The sequence below is a fragment of the Curcuma longa genome, chromosome 1, assembly GCF_044706935.1.
Source record: "Curcuma longa cultivar G26 ecotype Majalengka, Jawa Barat chromosome 1, ITB_CL_G26_1.1, whole genome shotgun sequence".
Taxonomy (NCBI): Eukaryota; Viridiplantae; Streptophyta; class Magnoliopsida; order Zingiberales; family Zingiberaceae; genus Curcuma; species Curcuma longa.
In genome coordinates, this window is record NC_133861.1 from 1,449,526 (window position 1) to 1,470,203 (window position 20,678).

Here is a 20,678-nt window from a genome sequence, read left to right on the forward strand (position 1 = left end):
TCTCACCAAAATTCGAGTTTAACATTTACTCCTTCACGTGTCTTATCTATCAATACAATATCATTTGTAAACAACATGCATTACGACACCGTATCTTAAATGTATTCAGTGAGTTCGTCTATGATTAATATAAAAAGATAGAGACTTAGAGTGGGTTGATCCTTGATGTAACCTTATCTTTATAAAAAATACTTTAGTTAATTCACTTGAAGTCTTCACTCTTGCCGTTACAGTCTCATGCATATCCTTAATTAATTCAATATACACTACACTAATACCTCTTTTTTCTAGAATTCTCTATATATCTCTCTTTTCTAAAATTCTCCATATAATTTTCCTTTGACTTTATCATAAGCTTTTTTTAGGTCAACAAATATCATGTGTAAATCTTGCTTCTATTCTCGATATTTTTCAATGTATAACTTCCAAAGATTAAAATCTCGAGCCGTATCGCGCGATACGGGCGAAAAATCTCGTTTCGTCGACGGATCGACACCGACACTGGAATTCCAACCGAGAGACGCCACCGGAGGCGTCGCCCGGCCTCGACGACGCCTCGCAGCCTCGCCGATGCCGCCGGAGGCGCCGCCCGAGCCCGGCGACACCATCGAAGGCGTCGCATGGGCCCGGCTGCGCCTACGCACGCGGGCCGCGCGCGTCCACAGTGGTCGCGATTTTTCAATTTTAAAACTTAGAGTTTAATGAGATTTTAATAATCAATTCTTAGCTATAGTTGGGATAGACTCTATTAAAACCCATAAAATTATCGTATTATTTTTTAAAAATATTATATTTTTTATTTTAAATAGTTAGATTAAATTTTTTATTTTAATTAATATATTTTATATTTTAAAAATATCGAAACTATACCGGCACGGTACGATACGGTACCGAAACTATATCATTCCGGTCTGAGATCGAAACCTCGGCACGGCTCGATATTTTAAACCTTGATAACTTCTATTGTCGACCTTTCAAATATGAATTCAAATTGATTTTTTATCACTGTGGTCTTTTTCTTTAGTCTTTTTTTCTATAACTCTTTCCAAAAGTAATCGCCTGAAAAGAAAGAAAAACTAAATCATCATAAAAATTAAAAAAAAAAACTTATCCCAATTTCAATCAAAGACTTGAATATTATTTTGAAACAACTTGGATAATGTTAAAGAGAGTTAAAAAGGAAAAAAGGAAAACTAAACCATCATAAAAAAAAACAAACATGCTCAAATTTCAATGCATTTTAAAAACCAAATTACAGTTGCTAATCAACTCCAAATGTGAAAAATAAACATGCAGAGTCTAGTAACTTCCAAAAATCCTATAAATTTAAATTGCTAACTTGTTAGCAATCACAAATATCATAAATCAAATTTAGTTGTTTTCAATTCAAGAGAAAGTAATTGTTCATTTTCAAGAACTTTCAATCCAAATGGACCCTTGAGGTACCATGGTTTCAAGTGCTCAGTCTATATCAATTGGCCAACTATATTAGCATAGATAAATGTTATTATATTATCCGCGCCCACACAATTTCAATGGTACCAGCCATATATTAAAATCTCGAGTCGTTTCCTCCGATAAGGGCAAAATATCTCGTTCCGCTAGTGGAGTGACACCAACACATGCGATTCAAGTCGGAATGCCATCCAGAGGCGTCGCACGAGACCAGAGACGCCTCAGGAGGCAACATGCAGGACCGACGATGCGTCCGGAGGAGTCGCCCGAGCCCGACGACGCCTCCGAAGCAACGCTCAGGACCGACGACATGTCCGAAGGCATTACCCGAGCTCGAAGAAGCCTACGGAAGCGTCAAGCGGGCCGTACGTTCTAGCGATGGCGTGGAACAGGGTGGCGGAACATGGTAAGGTTTTAATAAACTTAGATTTTTAATAAATAACTTAAGTTTTAATAAATAACTTAGGTTAATCATTTTAATTAACTTCTAGCAATGCTTGGGATAATTTAAATAAACTTAATTAAAGTCTAATAAAATTATCTCATTAATTTAATATATATAAAAATTATTTTATTTTTTATATATTTATATTTGAATATTTAGATTAAATTTTTTATTTTTAATTAATATATTTTATATTTAAAAAAATACCAACACTATATTATCACGGTACGATACGGTACTAAAACTGTATCATTCTGATTCGAGATCGAAACCTTAATATGGTTCGAGATTTTAAACCATAGTACCAGCTGACACAAAACACTCTGGGAATGTTATGATTTAGGGAATTACGAAATAGGCTGCAATAAGGCGACCGGTATCATAAGCTAGATTGCAAAAGGGCAGGGCCTAACTTGGCAACAGGTAGGAGGCCGCAGTAAGCCTAAGGGCACCCCTGCATGAGTTAAAGAAGGCTTTCATGATATCCTAAGCTGTAAGTGGCTGAAAATAGTAGATCTCTAAAGAGTAACAGATCTCTAGGGTGTAAGGGTCATATGTCTCAACGATGGGAGGAATCAATTCAAGAATGGTATAAATCTCATACTCCGGACCTTAAGTATCTTGATTTAGAAAAATCTAAGCCAACAAACCAAGAACTAGCTCACAATTTGTCTGTCATACATAACTTAGTTTGCCTGTCCAGCAAAGTTCATATTAAGTACCTTAACCAAATCAAAGAGGAGTTGGAAACTCTGAGGCAAGAAAATAAAAGGTTGGTCAAAACCCTGAAAGAATTAACTAAGGAAGTGGTAGAAAACCGACCCTTAACTGCGAAACAGGTGCTAGAATTGGTTAATAAAATAATTAAGCAAAACCAGCAGGTGGAAAAAGACTATAGAAAGACCACTGATGGCTTAAAGAAGAGATTAGCAAGGGTAGAAGAGCTTTTGCAAAAGATAGAGGCTTGGACCTCTTCATGAGCTATATCAATACCATAGCAACAGAGAGCTATCAGGAAGTCCTAAGAGCCACTGAAAATATTGAAGCACCTTCCCTAGGATTTTGTAAACCAGCAGAATATAATAAGGGAGGTAATTCAGGAATCGGTGCGGTAATAAAACAAAACAACACCCAAATTCAAATTTTGGTGCAGGTACTGGAAAAGCTGGAAAGCCTTGAAGAACTATTGAGAAAGCTTGAAAAGCCAACTTCAGCAGTTCTCCCAGACGAGGCTATCACTAAACTAACCGAGAAGATAAGCTCCTTAAAGATAACAGAGAAACCTAAAAAGAAGAGCGGAAAAATTCTTATATTCGAAAGCCCCTTGGCGATTCTGAAAAAGGAAAGGTCAAAAGAAAAATAGATGGCATCTCAAAGTAACCCTCCAGTAACCACAATTACCAGAAGGGCTGATGAAGTACCCTCGTTTGAAGATCAAGTGAGGGATTATTAAAGAAGCCAAAGAAGAAGGTATAATATGCAAAGAGCGGCCCAGAGAATAACCAGAAGTCTAACTGGAGGACCATATAATCAAACGCTGGAACAACAAATAGATCCACAAGCTGACTTAAGAGCTTCTCTCAGAGAAAGAGCAGCAATATTGCCTGCAGAACAAATATATCATTCCAGAAGGGATGACGCTCATCACAGAGCATATATCCACCGGTCGGAGGAAGCAATCTTGGTCACAACTAACCAAGTGGATAGAACCTTCATACAACTAGAAAGCTTCCAGCAATTGCAACGAAGTGGTATGAGGTTTCTACATGTGGGAGTAATCCAGGTACACATTCAAATTCTACACCGTCAAGAAGAAGGAACTCTAGCCTTAATAGTGTTCCGTGATACCATGGAGATTGACCTAACCAAAGGAAATCAGCTGGTATATTTAATTCCTGATCTTATGCTGACAATTCCTGACTTTTTCAGAAACATACAAATTTCAGTCCTCACGCGAGGATATGAAAATTGACACAATAGTGAAGCCAACCTTCTGATCACTCGAGGTCTTGTGGGGAGATTATCCAACACTTCCAATATTGGGTTTGCATACGAAGTACAAAGTGTGGTAGATTACCTAATTAGTCGTGGTGTACGTACACTACCTGGCAGAAGCTACAATGCAAATGATATCAGAGGGCAAAACTGGATAGTCCAGTAGCCAGTCATCAACATACCAATGCAACCAACAGAGGTTTCTACTAGAGATCTTCTAGATGGAAGGCTCTCTATCAAATTTGATAATTATCAAGCGGCATCCCCCTCCTCACCTCCAAAATACAACAAGCATGATGAGGAAGTCCAAAGTGATGATGAGCAGATTATTGCCATGCTACACCAAGAAAACTTTGTCAAAGGTATTTTCGACACTGAACTTAATAAAGCAATGTTTGTAACAAAGTTAACTACCACAGCCAAGCTACCTAGAAGAAAGACAGCGGAAGCAGCTGGCTATGACCTAGTAGCAGATGCATTCATCACAATTCCCCCTTGGGGAAGAGCCTTGATACCCACTGGGATAAGTCTTGAAATTCCTTTCGGCACTTACGGAAGGATAGCAGCTAGATCAAGTGCAACCTGGAGACGGGGCATCTCTATAGGAGCAGGCGTAATTGATTCTGATTACCGAGGGGAAATATAAATTCTGGCCTTTAACCACACCAAAGAAGAAATACTGGTAACTCCTGGAGAATCCATTGCTCAATTAATACTTGAAAAAATCCATTTTGCTACAGTCTATGAAAGGGAAACTTTGTCTGAGACAATTCGAGGAAAGCAAGGTTTTGGGTCAACTGATAAAGGCACAAGCAAAAAGGAATGGAGGCCAAAGCAACCTCCTAAAGAATCTGAACCCACCCTACAACCTACTATGGCGGAAGAAGGAGTTGAGGATTCTAATGATGACTATTATTCTTACATCTCTTATTTAGCTCAACAGGATACCACTCATTCTAATTCTCTATCGCCATACCCGGTAGCAAAAGGTGGTGGCAAGCAGAGCAAAAGCAAAACAAGGAGGAAAAACAAGGGAAAGGTGGTAGCAGCAGAAATGGCGGAGAAAGAAATATGGGACACACTTGGAGAGCCAAGTGGAAAATATGACTATAATGTCCGATATACTCCCCCGGAGCCTGTCGATTTTATTCCCCCTACTAAACCTTCATGGGGTGATGAAGATGAGGAAGAGCAGGAATAAGGTAATGATTCTACCCAAGAATATTCACCTTCTAATAACTTCATTATAGCCGCAGGAGAGGACGAATGGATTACTGAATATCCTCAATTAAGGAGGATAGAAGAGCAGTTAAACTCAACATCTCAGTCTGCCATTTCTACTTATCAACCCCCAGTAGACTCCGAGATGGGTCCTGTAGGATACCCCCTTGCAAGGACGGCAGCAGCTGGCCCTAGTAGGCCTTCATTCGAAGGATACAATAGGCAAGGTGTAAAATTTAAAGCCAAGGATTTCTCAGAATGGTGGAATTTACCTTCAGCTCAACAACAGAATGGGGTAATTCTCACAATACCTACTCAGCTGGGAATGTTTGATGAGGTCTTTATGCGATGGGAGAGTATAACAAAGAATTTGGTTGTTGCACAAGCCTTCATAGACGGAAAGGACAAGGCGAAATTTATTGAAAACCTATTAGGAGAAACAGAGAAGCTCTCCTGGATACAGTGGAGAATGACCTTCCCAGATGAATACCAAGCCCTACTGAATTCTTCAGATGGACGGGGAGGTACTCAGAATATTCTTTCTCAAATTCGAAGAATATTTGTTTTAGAAGACCCCTTTCAAGGCTCTACAATGATACAAGATGAAGCATACCGGGACCTAGAAAGAATGGTATGTACTGATGTAAAGTATGTTATTCAGTTCATAAATGAATACATGAGAATAGCAGCAAAAACAGGGAGATTATTCACAAGCCCAGAATTATCAGAGAAACTCTGGTCAAAATTGCCTGGTGATATGGGCAAAAGAGTAAAAGAAGCATTGCACAGAGATTAGCGGAAGCAAAAATATAAAAGAGAAAGAAAGATATAGAGGAAATTTGATAGATGCACTATGAATCTTCTCCTTCTCAAAACCTCGAAGGCGGAGAAACCTTTACAACTCTTTAGATCTCCTCAAGAATGATATGAAATAGTGTTTGTGAGGAGAGGAAGAAAGCAGAGAATGGAGAGCAAACAAGTTCTCAGAAGAAGCACAAAAGAATGAAAGAATAGCAAAATTCTTCGTTATCTTTAGTTGTTCTCGCGCAGACTTCTTTTATAGATCTGCAACATCAGTCGACTGCTGGCAGGGCCAGTCGACTGATGCCTTCAATCGGCAAAAAAATCTCGCATTAAATGTCATTAAATGCTTGCCAATTTTCTGCAACGTTCAAATAGCAGTCGACTGTCCAAGACCAGTCGACTGTCCAAGACCAGTCGACTGGCAACAGTCGACTTACCATAACACCAGTCGACTTCTGTCTTCCTCTGGCTCGACTGCTTTTTTTGTGTGTGCGTCTGATTTATGAGCAGTCGACTGCTGGCAGGGCCAGTCGACTGGTGAAGCTGAAAAATCTCATTTCAGCTTCTCTTGACCTAGACCTCGGCCTTCAAACATCTTCCACAGCCTCATGCCTTCCCTGCACTAGCTTGAGATGCTTCCATCAGCTTCTTCATGTCAAGTCCTTGCCAAGACTACCCACTTGGACTTTTCCTTGCCAAGACTACCCACTTGGACTTTTGCTTGCCAAGACTTCCCACTTGGACTTTTCCTTGCCAAGACTTCCCACTTGGACTTTTGCTTGCCAAGACTTCCCACTTGGACTTTTCCTTGCCAAGACTTCCCACTTGGACTTTTGCTTGCCAAGACTACCCACTTGGACTTTTGTTTTGTCAAGACTACCCACTTGGACTTTTGCTTGCCAAGACTACGCTTGGACTTTCCTGCAAACTTGCATCACACATGTTAGATCACAAGTATTGCCTAACTTCAAACATAGTTTAGCCAAACATTGAAACTCAATGTACTTGGGGCAAAGATTGCACCAACAGTGTTCACCCCAGAATTATGTTCACCTACAGATTCCTAGAAGAAGAGTGCAAAAAGGCAGCTTTCAACCGCTCTCTAAAGGGATTGGCATTTTGTAATCAAATTCCTATTCCTGGTTATTACAGAAAGACAGAAAAGCGTTTTGGGGCAAGAAAATCAACTACATATAAGGGAAAGCCTCATAATTCCCATGCAAGGATAGAAAAGAGAAAACACCTCCTCAGAACCAAAAGATGCAAATGTTACCTCTGTGGGGTAGAAGGGCACTTTGCCCGCGACTGCCCCAATGAAAAAAGAAACGTTAAGAGAGTAGCCATGTTCGAGGGACTGGATCTGCCTGAAGACCGTGATATTGTGTCAGTCCAAGAAGGCAATGAGCAGAGTGATGTCATTTATAGTCTTTCAGAAGGAGAAGAAGGCATGGACATTGCCAAAGGTATAAACACCTTAACTATTAACGAATACCTTTATGTTTTCAGGGAACTTGATAATACCTACTGGATTGGCAAAACTGGAGGATGACAACCTCAAGTTAGAGTTACAAGAGAACAGCATGATTGTTCCCATCCCTGGATTTACAATGATGAAATACCTGTAGGGATCTGCATGCGCCTAAAAACAATTTTAGCCGCATAAACGCAGCGGAAAAGGGATCCCTCCAGAGATCCATGCGAAAAACCATACTCATTTTACCGATTCTATCTACTAGAATCGAGGTTATCTTTGATGCAAGTCCTTCGTAATCCCGACAGCAACACTTGCCTTCAAAGGTTGACGGATCTCAGCACGATCAGTGTGTTCGCGCCTCCACGGTATCCACACGAACACTGAGATGGAGAGGAACCAGATCGTGGTGCTAGCCACAATACTAAGTTCGGCCAAGGTAGAAGAGAAGAGGAAGAAGACCAAAAGTCCACCTCTCAAGAGCCTCTCACCCTCTTATATATCCAACTATGGAATACGAAGGGTTTTTGGCTCTTGGGATTCCATGGAATTAATACCTTTATTAATCTCATGCATGTCATGCATGATGATCATGCAACCCTCTTAATGATGAGGGAATTAATACCCTATTAATCTCATGGATAATGATCATGCAACCCTCTTAATGGATTCAATTTGACTTGAGTCCAACTCGAGTGTCACTCAATCCGAATTGACTTGAGTCCAACTCGAGTCTAATTCAACGAGTCTACCTTGAGTCCTACTCAATGAGTCTAATCTATATTAGACTCAATCCAATGGCCTAATGATCCATCACATGAACCATCTTCAAATCACATGTCCTAAGTGTATGACCCAATAGGTTCTCGTAACGTTGGCAATATTTTTAAAACCATTTTAGAGACATAAGCAATGAGTAGCATCTAGCAATACATCATTGCTACCCAAGTGACGAGAATGTCGATATCCGACACAACCTTTCCGTGACTACTATCTTGTATGACTCAATCCTTCTATCCTTGATATCTAGATTGATCAATGAGGCATAGACCGTGTCATCCTCTTATCAATCATGAATTTCTTGATCTCCAAGTAGACTACTCAATCAAATAAACTCAATATCTCATATTGACTTATTCGAGCATGATCATGCATTTTGCAGTCCTACTCTATCAAGGGGTCCATAGATATCACTTCCGTCATATGGAAGGGATAGATCCCATATACATCACTCACATCCCTCCGCATAACTTATTGCATACCCAGTGATCGCCTTTATAGTCACCCTGTTACGGGTGACATTTGACGAAGTCAAAGTATACAACTCATTATGTAGGGAACCGTAGTGACTTCAGGTCTAAGGACTATTCATACTAATAGTCACATAAGAATGTTTATGACACTCATATAACGATCCATGAAACATTCTCATGGCGGGTCAATTCAGTACATAGTCTCTAATATGTACCCATGTGTCAACGTGATATCACATATCCATGACTTGTGAGATTAAGTCATCAATTGACATACATGCTAGTCTCAACGCATTAATGTTGTCCTTGCATATTAATACTCGACTAGGAATAGATAAGAGTAGTATTCTATATATGTCTACAGACTCTCACTATCAATTCTACCAATCGATATGCTGTAGACAAGAACCTACTACTCAAAGACACTATTATATTTATTCATATAGCACGGATAAGAAATAAGTATAATAAGCAAACCTTGCCTTTATTAATGAATATGATACATATGTTTCCTAAACAACCATCTCATGATTGACACTAAGGGCTGACACTAACAATACCGACTCAGTACCAAAGATGTTACTGCTGTAAAAGGGAGACAATGAAGAAATGCAGGATTTTCTGCCCAAATTACAAATTGACTTCCTGCGGACAATGCAGCCAAAATTACTTCGGTCTGGACATCCCTATGGCTAGGACGCAACCTGTAAGGTATGATCCTAGACCTATATTACAAGAGCAACAGCGCTACATAGAATGGTACGAAGCAGAGATAGAAAGGCTAAAACAAGAGCTGATTACCACAACTGAGATAGCAAGAAGGGAAGTAGAAGCTACAAGACTTGAAGCAGATACTGAGATAGAGGAGTACAAATTAAAAATCGATCAACTGGAGATGGAAAATAATGACTTAAGAAAGCAAATCAAAGGGAAGGAACTCCAGAATGATGAAGAAGATGATGAAGAACATCCCATCTGCGTCCTTATTGATAAAGGAAATGAAAAGATATTCTCCTTTGTAGTAGCAGAGCAACCTCGAAGGATAGCCAACATGCTATATAACATGGAAATCACCATTGAGGTACCTGGTATAAAATCTTTTCAAGTAAATGCAATATTAGATACAAGTGCCACTACATGCTGTATTGACCAAGGATCAATACCCCCTGAATTCGTGGAAGAAAATACCTTCATCGTCAATTTTAGTGGAATTAACTCCCAAACACAAGCCACAAAGAAGCTGAAGTATGGTATGATGAGAATCGCTGAGCATTCTTTTAAAATACCTTACACATATACATTTCATATGAAGCTAGGAGGAAGCATACAGATGATTCTCGGATGTAACTTCATCCGCTCAGTACATGGGGGAGTACGAAATGAAGGGGACGAGGTAACCTTCTACAAGAATATAACCACAATTAAAACGCAGTAGGTCACCCCCTTGGTGACGGCGGCAATTGAAGAATTGAAGTTAGAAGAGGAAGAGTATTTGCAGATTACTCAAGCAGTCAGCATGGAAGCAACTACAGACATCCACCCGAAGTTCGAATTTAAATATGGTAAACTAATTAATAATTTGAAGGTTTCAGGAGTAATCGGAGAAAACCCCATGCTTAATTGGCAAAGAAATCTGATTAAATACCAACTTGACATTAAAAATCCGAGAGCTAGTTATTAAAGATCGACCGTTAAAACATGTGACCCCACAAATGCAAGATTCATTCAGAAGACATGTCAAGCAGCTACTGGATCTTAAAGTAATAAGGTCCAGCAAGAGCAAGCACAGGACTACTGCTCTAATAGTATACTCTGGAACTACGGTTGATGCTCAGACAGGCCAGGAAAGGAAGGGCAAAGAAAGGATGGTATTCAACTACAAAAGGCTGAACAACAATACTCACAAAGACCAGTACAGCTTTCCTAGCATCAACACCATCATCAAAAGAATAGGTAACAGTTCTATCTATTCTAAGTTTGACCTCAAATCTGGTTTCCACCAGGTAGCAATGCATGAAGATTCCATTGAATGGACGCCTTTTGGGTCCCTGATGGTTTATATGAGTGGCTGGTAATGCCCTTTGGATTTAAAAATACTCCAGCCCTATTCCAAAGAAAAATAGACAACTGCTTCAGAGGTACAGAAAAATTTATAACTGTATACATAGATGATATATTCGTTTTTTCTAACAATGAAGCAGAGCATGTTGAACACCTAAAAATCATGCTGGAAATTTGTTGTAACAACGGACTTGTGCTAAGTCCTACCAAGATGAAGATAGGGGTCAGAAGCATAGACTTCTTAGGAGCAACCATTGGAAGCCGAAGAATTAAGTTGCAACCTCATATAGTCAGTAAAATCACTGACTTTAAAGAAGAAGGCTTAACAACAACCAAGGACTTGAGATCTTGGTTAGGGCTTCTTAACTACTCCCGTAATTACATTCCTAATTTAGGAAAATTACTGGGACCTCTGTACTCCAAGGTTTCTCCAACAGGAGAAAAGAGAATGAATTCTCAGGATTGGGCACTGGTGCAAAAGGTCAAGACACTTATAAAAAATTTACCAAGTCTAGAAATACTGCCAGAACAGTGTCATATAATTTTGGAGACCGATGGATGCATGGACGGTTAGGGGGGCATTTGCAAATGGAAGCCTATGAAGCATGACCCAAAGTCTATGGAAAGAATTTTTGTTTATGCCAGCGTAAAATTCAACCCTCCCAAAGCAACAATTGATGCCGAAATACATGCTGTAATGAACAGCATGGACAGTTTCAAAATCTACTATTTAGACAAGTCGGAGATTACTATTCGGACTGATTGTCAGGCCATTATTAGCTTTTTCAATAAAACGGCCCAAAACAAGCCATCCAGGGTCCGCTAAATCTCCTTCACTGATTTCATTACGGGCCTAGGGATTCCAGTCCATTTCCAACATATTGAAGGTAAAGACAACCAACTCGCTGATGCTTTATCTCGTCTTGTTTACAGGGAATGGACCCAGCCGCAAGAAACTCTCCAATTACTGGACCAGGCTTTAACTCAAGAAGAGAAACGACCCAGCCAGAAATCGACGCAGAAGCTGGCTGGATTAATCGACCAAATGATCTTTACTCCTTCATGCTCTGGGAACACAAATGCAAAATTCGCAAAGGAATCAGCTTGGCCGAGGACTCTCGAATCTACAAGGAGCTCAACGAATTGGAGCAGCAAACCACAATTAACTTCTTCAACCAACTTGATGAACTCTGTGACATATTCTACCTCAAGAAAGACGTCTGGCGCAGTGTCAGCTCTAGGGATAACGACAAAGGGGGTCGATTGTCATATGTACGACAACAAACAGAAGAACTCAAAACCCTAGCACTACAGCTAAAGCTTACCCTGAGGAATCTGAACCAGCTAAAGTTGTAAAAAGGAGCGGTGGTGAGCCAACCCGACACGTCCAAAGTAACTTTAGATTCCATTATTCTGCTTTTGTCAAATCACTTGAACTGAGCCCCGGGGAGCCGTTCAAAGTGATAAGTATGAGTCAGCTAGTAGCTGTAAAGCGCTTAAATAATTGTCCTTATAACGACAACCAGTACCTAAGGTGATCTGTAAAGAGATCTATTATGGAGATTTGAATGAATGTTGATGGGGCCCATTGAGCACCCAGTTCATTCACGACACTCTATAAAAGGACTCTTAGTTTTCATTTCCTTGCAAGAAGTCGACGATCTCGATAATCTTACTTGGAGAAGTCAGTGTAAGTCCCTTGTTAAGTTTGCTAAGTTTGAAATAAGATCTGTATAGTTTCTTTTTAGTTCTTTTATACCTATCCTTGTTTCAAACTTGTTCACGCTCCCAATCTGATATCAGAGCTCGGTTTTAATGGCTGAATAATTACCTTCTTCAAGGTACTTAAGGAAAGAAGTTCTTGAGATTTAATTTTATAATTCCTAACTAAAAACACTCTGGGAATGTTATGATTTAGGGAATTACGAAATAGGCTGCAATAAGGCGACTGGTATCATAAGCTGGATTGCAAAAGGGCAGGGCCTAACTTGGCAACAGGCAGGAGGCCGCAGTAAGCCTAAGGGCACCCCTGCATGAGTTAAAGAAGGCTTTCATGATATCCTAAGCTGTAAGTAGCTGAAAATAGTAGGTCTCTAAAGAGTAACAGATCTCCAGGGTATAAGGGTCATATATCTCAACGATGGGAGGAATCAATTCAAGAATGGTATAAATCTCATACTCCGGACCTTAAGTATCTTGATTTAGAAAAATCTAAGCCAACAAACCAAGAACTAGCTCACAATTTGTCTGTCATACATAACTTAGTTTGTTTGTCCAGTAAAGTTCATATTAAGTACCTTAACCAAATCAAAGAGGAGTTGGAAACTTTGAGGCAAGAAAATAAAAGGTTGGTCAAAACCCTGAAAAATCTAACCCAGGAAATGGTAGAAAACCGACCTAAAGAATTAACCCAGGAAGTGGTAGAAAACCGACCTAAGGCTGGTCAAAACCCTGAAAGAATTAACCTAGGGTTTAGGGTTAAGGGTTTTCTACCACTTCCTGGGTTAATTCTTTCAGGGTTTTGACCAACCTTTTATTTTCTTGCCTCAGAGTTTCCAACTCCTCTTTGATTTGGTTAAGGTACTTAATATGAACTTTCCTGGACAGACAAACTAAGTTATGTATGACAGACAAATTGTGAGCTAGTTCTTGGTTTGTTGACTTAGATTTTTCTAAATCAAGAAACTTAAGGTCCGGAGTATGAGATTTATACCATTCTTGAATTGATTCCTCCCATCGTTGAGACATATGACCCTTACACCCTAGAGATCTGTTACTCTTTAGAGACCTACTATTTTCAGCTACTTACAGCTTAGGATATCATGAAAGCCTTTTTTAACTCATGCAGGGGTGCCCTTGGACTTACTGTGGCCTCCTGCTTGTTGCCAAGTTAGGCCCTGCCCTTTTGCAATCCAGCTTATGATACCAGTCGCCTTATTGCAGCCTATTTCGTAATTCCCTAAATCATAACATTCCCAGAGTGTTTTTAGTCAGGAATTATAAAATTAAATCTCAAGAACTTCTTTCCTTAAGTACCTTGAAGAAGGTAATTATTCAGCCATTAAAATCGAGCTCTGATACCAGATTGGGAGCGTGAACAAGCTTGAAACAAGGATAGGTATAAAAGAACTAGAAAGAAACTATACAGATCTTATTTCAAACTTAGCAAACTTAGCAAACTTAACAAGGGACACTGACTTCTCCAAGTAAGATTATCGAGATCGTCGACTTCTTGCAAGGAGATGAAAACTAAGAGTCCTTTTATAGAGTGTCGTGAATGAACTGGGTGCTCAATGGGCCCCATCAAGATTCATTCAAGTCTCCATAATAGATCTCTTTACAGATCACCTTAGGTACTGGTTGTCGTTATAAAGACAATTATTCAAGCGCTTTACAGCTACTAGCTGACTCATACTTATTACTTTGAACGGCTCCCCGGGGTTCAATTCAAATGATTTGACAAAAGCAGAATAATGGAATCTAAAGTTACTTTGGACGTGTCGGGTTGGCTCACCACCGCTCCTTTTTACAACTTTAGCTGGTTCAGATTCCTCAGGGTAAGCTTTAGCTGTAGTGCTAGGGTTTTGAGTTCTTCTGTTTGTTGTCGTACATATGACAATCAACCCCCTTTGTCGTTATCCCTGGAGCTGACACTGCGCCAAACGTCTTCCTTGAGGTAGAATGTCACAGAGTTCATCAAGTTGGTTGATGAAGTTAATTGTGGTTTGCTGCTCCAATTCGTTGAGCTCCTTTTAGATTCGAGAGTCCTCGGCCAAGCTGATTCCTTTGCGAATTTTGCATTTGTGTTCCCAGAGTTTGAAGGAGTAAAGATCATTTGATCGATTAATCCAGCCAGCTTCTGCGCCGATTTCTGGCTGGATCGTTTCTCTTCTTGAGTTAAAGCCTGGTCCAGTAATTAGAGAGTTTCTTGCGGCTGGGTCCATTCCCTGTAAACAATACTGCAAACAAGATGAGATAAAGCATCAGCGAGTTGGTTGTCTTTACCTTCAATATATTGGAAATGGACTGGAATCCCTAGGCCCGTAATGAAATCAGTGAAGGAGATCTAGCGGACCCTGGATGACTTGTTTTGGGCCGTTTTATTGAAAAAGCTAATAATGGCCTGACAATCAGTCCGAATAGTAATCTCCGACTTGTCTAAATAGTAGATTTTGAAACTGTCCATGCTGTTCATTATAGCATGTATTTCGGCATCAATTGTTGCTTTGGGAGGGTTGAATTTTACGCTGGCATAAACACAAATTCTTTCCATGGACTTTGGGTCATACTTCATGGGCTTCCATTTGCAAATGCCCCCCTAACCGTCCATGCATCCATCGGTCTCCAAAATTATATGGCACTGTTCTGGCAGTATTTCTAGACTTGGTAAATTTTTTATAAGTGTCTTGACCTTTTGCACCAGTGCCCAATCCTGAGAATTCATTCTCTTTTCTCCTGTTGGAGAAACCTTGGAGTACAGAGGTCCCAGTAATTTTCCTAAATTAGGAATGTAATTACGGGAGTAGTTAAGAAGCCCTAACCAAGATCTCAAGTCCTTGGTTGTTGTTAAGCCTTCTTCTTTAAAGTCAGTGATTTTACTGACTATATGAGGTTGCAGCTTAATTCTTCGGCTTCCAATGGTTGCTCCTAAGAAGTCTATGCTTCTGACCCCTATCTTCATCTTGGTAGGACTTAGCACAAGTCCGTTGTTACAACAAATTTCCAGCATGATTTTTAGGTGTTCAACATGCTCTACTTCATTGTTAGAAAAAACGAATATATCATCTATGTATATAGCTATAAATTTTTCTGTACCTCTGAAGCAGTTGTCCATTTTTCTTTGGAATAGGGCTGGAGTATTTTTAAGTCCAAAGGGCATTACCAGCCACTCATACAAACCATTAGGGACCCAAAAGGTCGTCCATTCAATGGAATCTTCATGCATTGCTACATGGTGGAAACCAGATTTGAGGTCAAACTTAGAATAGATAGAACTGTTACCTATTCTTTTGATGATGGTGTTGATGCTAGGAAAGCTATACTGGTCTTTGTGAGTATTGTCGTTCAGCTTTTTGTAGTTGAATACCATCCTTTCTTTGCCCTTCCTTTCCTGGCCTGTCAAAGCATCAAGCATAGTTCCAGAGTATGCTATTAGAGCAGTAGTCCTGTGCCTGCTCTTGTTGGGCCTTATTACCTTAAGATCCAGTAGCTGCTTGACATGTCTTCTGAATGAATCTTGCATTTGTGGGGTTACATGTTTTAACAGTCGATCTTCAATAACTAGCTCCGGATTCTTAATGTCAAGCTGGCATTTAATCAGATTTCTTTGCCAATGAAGCATGGGGTTTTCTCCGATTACTCCTACAGCCTTCAAATTACTAATTAGTTCACCATATTTAAATTCAAACCTCGGGTGGATGTCTGTACTTGCTTCCATGCTGACTGCTTGAGTAATCTGCAAATACTCTTCCTCTTCTAACTCCAATTCTTCAATTGCCGCCATCACCAAGGGGGTGGCCTGCTGCGTTTTAATTGTGGTTATATTCTTGTAGAAGGTTACCTCCAGTAAGTAGTGAAACAGAACTGACCTACACAAACAGATTCTCTTCTCATGATTTATACTTTGATTTTATTTGCCAATCACAGTAAGGAGTGAAACACTATAAAAAGAGAGGGGAGGGGCTAGGGGAAGAACCATCTAAAGCACTAGGCAACATTAAATGGAATTAATGCAAAAGTCAAAGAAACCAAGATGCATACATATGTTGCACTTATCTTTTCTAGTTCTAGTTGTACTAATTCAAATTCAATTATGTGGTTATCCAAAATACATTTATAACTATAGGAAGAAAGTAATTTCAACATCCTACGAGCATTATTTAATTTGCCTTTAACACATTATAGGGTTGATCTCACTGCAATACTACAACATGAGCAAATGCTCTCATTTGATGCACAACATGTATAAGAATCAATTATGAGTTCATTAGTCATGATAAAATTTTAAGAACTTGTTTCAAAATTTAATTCAACTAGCTTTTTGATTGCTTGAAAATTTATGTTGGACATAAAAAAGCTAAGTGGAAGAGGATTATAAGATTCAAATTCATGAGTTTATCTCAACACAAGTTTAAGTGACGCAAAGCAAGTTTGGTGCCAACTGTAGATTATACATGTATACCTGTTGATGCGTGCCTCGACTCCGGCGGCTGGGACTGCTTCTGTCGAAGGAGCGATCACGAACAGAATGGAAAGCTCCTTAAACGCCACAAACCAAATCCTTGCCTTCGGTGTTCTCCCTCTTGTCACCGGCAGCCTGTGCACTCCTCTGATCTCTCCGGCTTCTATACTTGGACGCAACCACACAACCACTCAGGTACGCTCTCTTCACTGCTCGCTCCCTTGCAGCATTCTTTAATGTTGATTGGCTTCCAACTTAACCGAAGTCAATATTGAGTACAAAAAGATTTTCTACCACCCTATAAGCCAATGAACTCATGAAACTAGAAAGTACCCGACCACTAATACTGAAAATGAATTTTGAAGCAACTATTGATATTGGAATAGCTAATACATCACGAGCAATTTGAGCAAGTATAGAAAATCTATAATTAACAATTGTGCTTCCATCGTCTGAAAATATCAAAAGTGTCATAATACTCTTTAACTATTTCATTAAGATACTTGTCTAATTCTAAAATATCAAAAGTGTCATAATACTCTTTAACTATTTCATTAAGATACTTGTCTAATTCTGATTATCAAATCCATTCGACTCATATTTTTTGAAGCATTGTCATTGTCAACTGATTCTGAAATTGATAAAACTCTTGAAGTATTACATTGAGGCTCTATTTTTTCTTTATAATTCTTGTACAAAGCAAATAAAGTGTCCTTTATTATCTTTCCTACTCTTGCACCCTTCTCATCTCCATATAATTAATACATATCAAGATCATCACTTTCTTGCCACTCTTTCAAGATGGTATGAATAGAACTAATCTCGTGTGCAAAAGTATTGGATGTGACATACAAAGATTCTGAAACTTTTAATGTTAGCTCATAAAAAACTTACAGTAGAGATGCAAAAAGTCTAACATTATTCCAATCTGCATTTGTTGGCTTCCCATCAAAAGTCTTCAATTCTCTTTTAGGTTTACCATCTGATTCAAATATCATCTCTCCATTTTCATTCAAAACAACCTGCCAATCTGTATATTGAAGATCTAATTTAAAGCATGGATCTTGTTCATCAAACCTATCAAAAGCTCTTTCAAATTTTTGAGCTGTATTCAACATCAAGAAAGTTGAGTTCCATCTGGTTGGTACATCTAAGCATAATGAGTTCTTGCTTTCAATTTTTTTCAATTTCTACACATTCTTTGAACTTGCTTAATCTAGAGGGAGATTGTTTAACATATTTAATTGCATTCCTGACCCTCATCACAGATTGATTTATATCTTTTAAGCCATCAGCAACAATCAAATTGATTATATGAGCTACACATCTCATATGAATATATTCTCCCTTCAAAATAGTGGAATCCCAATTAATCATCTTTTTTCTGAAACTATTGATTGCAACATCATTGGAACTTGCATTATCAACTGTAATAGTAAAAATTCTTTTAATTCCCCAATCCCTCAAGTAATTTTCAATGGCTAAACTAATAGCCTCGCCTTTATGACTTGTAATTGGACAAAAGTTGATAATTCTTTTCTGTAACTTCCAATTTGTATCAATAAAATGAGCTATTAGACACATATAGTTGATTTTTTTGAATCGATGTCCATGTATCAGTAGTCAAAGAAACTCTTTGTGTTGAATCATGCAATAAATTTTTCAATTTTTCCCTTTCAATTGTATATAATTCAACACAATCACGTGCAACTGTCCATCTTGATGGAATTCGAAACTTTGGGCACACCATAGCCATAAATGTTTTAAATCCTTCTCTTTCTACAAATTTGAAAGGGAGCTCATCCATTATGATCATTCTAGCTAATGCTTTTCTAGATGCATCTTGATCAAATTTCCAAGAAGTCAGACATACCTCACCCTCTCTTGAATTTAGTTGTAAACTTACTATGCTTGAGTTGTTTCAATAACATGGGGGTGTTTTTTACATGAGGTAATATGAGATCTCAAGCTTGTTGTTCCATTCCTGTGTGGATCACACAAAAAAATTCTTTATCACAATATTTGCATTTGGCTTTTATCTCTGATGCATCATTAGTAAACTTTATGAAATGATCTCATACTTCACTTCTTGGTTTCATTACTTTTCTCTTGGTTATCTTTCCTTTAGAATCTATGGTAGTTTTTGTTCCTACTGAAGGACTAATTTCAGATTGTGGTATGAAACAACTATTATCAACATCCATATTTAATAAATCTCCTTGCATTGATATCAGAAAAATACTAATCATAATTCACAAATGCACAAACATTGTCCAAAAGATTGCATAATGTTACAATATTATTCAAAATATAATTGATTAAAATCTATAATTGAAAGGCAAATATGAAACTTAAATATCAGGATATCTAGTCAATTAAATACTTAAATTCAACAAAAATTTATATGACCAGTAGAAGATCAATCATAACTTTCATATGACCAGTGAAATATCAAGTTACTAATTTTAAAATATTAAACATATATAACTTTCATACTTACCCTGCCCTGCTGCCCACATTGATGACTGATTTTGAATGAACTTCGAGATCTCAAATAGTGACTTTTGAGATAAGTGGTGAGTGGAAGGACAGATGGGAACAAGAAGCTCAAATCTTTAGTTTAAAGTTCCCTGCACAGCACTACCTACTTTAATAATAAAATTAGTATTAGTAGCTAGGAAGCAAATCTTGTAGTTAGCTCGAAACCTTGCAACCCAGAAAGATGGAAAGGTTTGCTGTTTAGTTCTAGTAATCAATCTCGGGAAAGCTGGAAAGGCCTGCAACACTCGAGCCTGCAGCAAGAGCTAGAGACGGGAGGAGAGATCTGAGGTGCTTGCGGCGAGAGTGATGGGAGAAAGAGGACTGAGGTGGATGGTGGACCAGCGGAACCTTGGAGCCAAGCCACTCACAGGCGCCCTCTCGCGAGAGCAAGGAAAGGGGATCGAGGCAATCGTCGGCAACGGGAGTGACAGGAATAGGGCAGCGTCAGTAGCGGAAGCGACAAGAATAGGACATCGTCGGCAGCAAGAGCGACAGAAGAGGATTAGGGTAGATTGAAGAAGCAGAGGAGTCGGGTTGTCGCGCAGCGTGAGTGAGCGAGCGGATACAGATTTGGGGTTTTACTTTTTTTAGCAATTTTACATTTAAGTCCACTAATTGTCGGTTTAATCGAATAGCAATATTTAAAATCGAACTGAAATAACTGATTTTTTTTATAAAAAATTGAAATTCTGAAATAACTGAATCAAAATTTTAAATTTGGTCGATTCGGTTGATTTATTCAATTTAACCAAATTCTTGCTCACCCCTACCAAGCACCCACTTTATATTCTAGAGTGCTTGATAGTCCACGCACTTACCTTAATCTAGCTAGAGTACTCAATAGCTTGAGCATTCACCTTAACTTTTAGAGTGCTTAGAAACTTGAGCACCCGCCTCAACCTCCAAAGTGTTTGACAACCCAAGCAAACACTTATATCAAAAGGGCTACAACAATGTATGACTAATACTATTAGTGTTAGCCCTTAGAGCTAATTATGATATGATTGACAAGGAAACTTTTATATCATATTTCATTAATAAAAAGCAAAATTTATTATTATTATATTTACTTCAGATATGTATAAGATGAATAAGTATAATAATATTCTATGATAATAGGTTCTAGTTTACAAATTATCAATTAGTTGAATTGATAGTGGGAGACTGTTGATATATATATATATATATATATATATATATATATATATATATATATATATATATATATATATATATATATATATATATATA

General features: G+C 38.6%; 1 protein-coding gene and 1 pseudogene across 1 annotated transcript in view; one reads left to right on the forward strand and one right to left on the reverse strand.

Annotated features, from left to right (window-relative positions):
- LOC141847133 (uncharacterized) overlaps positions 1–20,678 on the reverse strand; it is a 36,993-nt gene that overhangs the window by 4,501 nt on the left and 11,814 nt on the right.
- LOC141830580 (uncharacterized) lies at positions 3,264–12,061 on the forward strand (annotated as a pseudogene).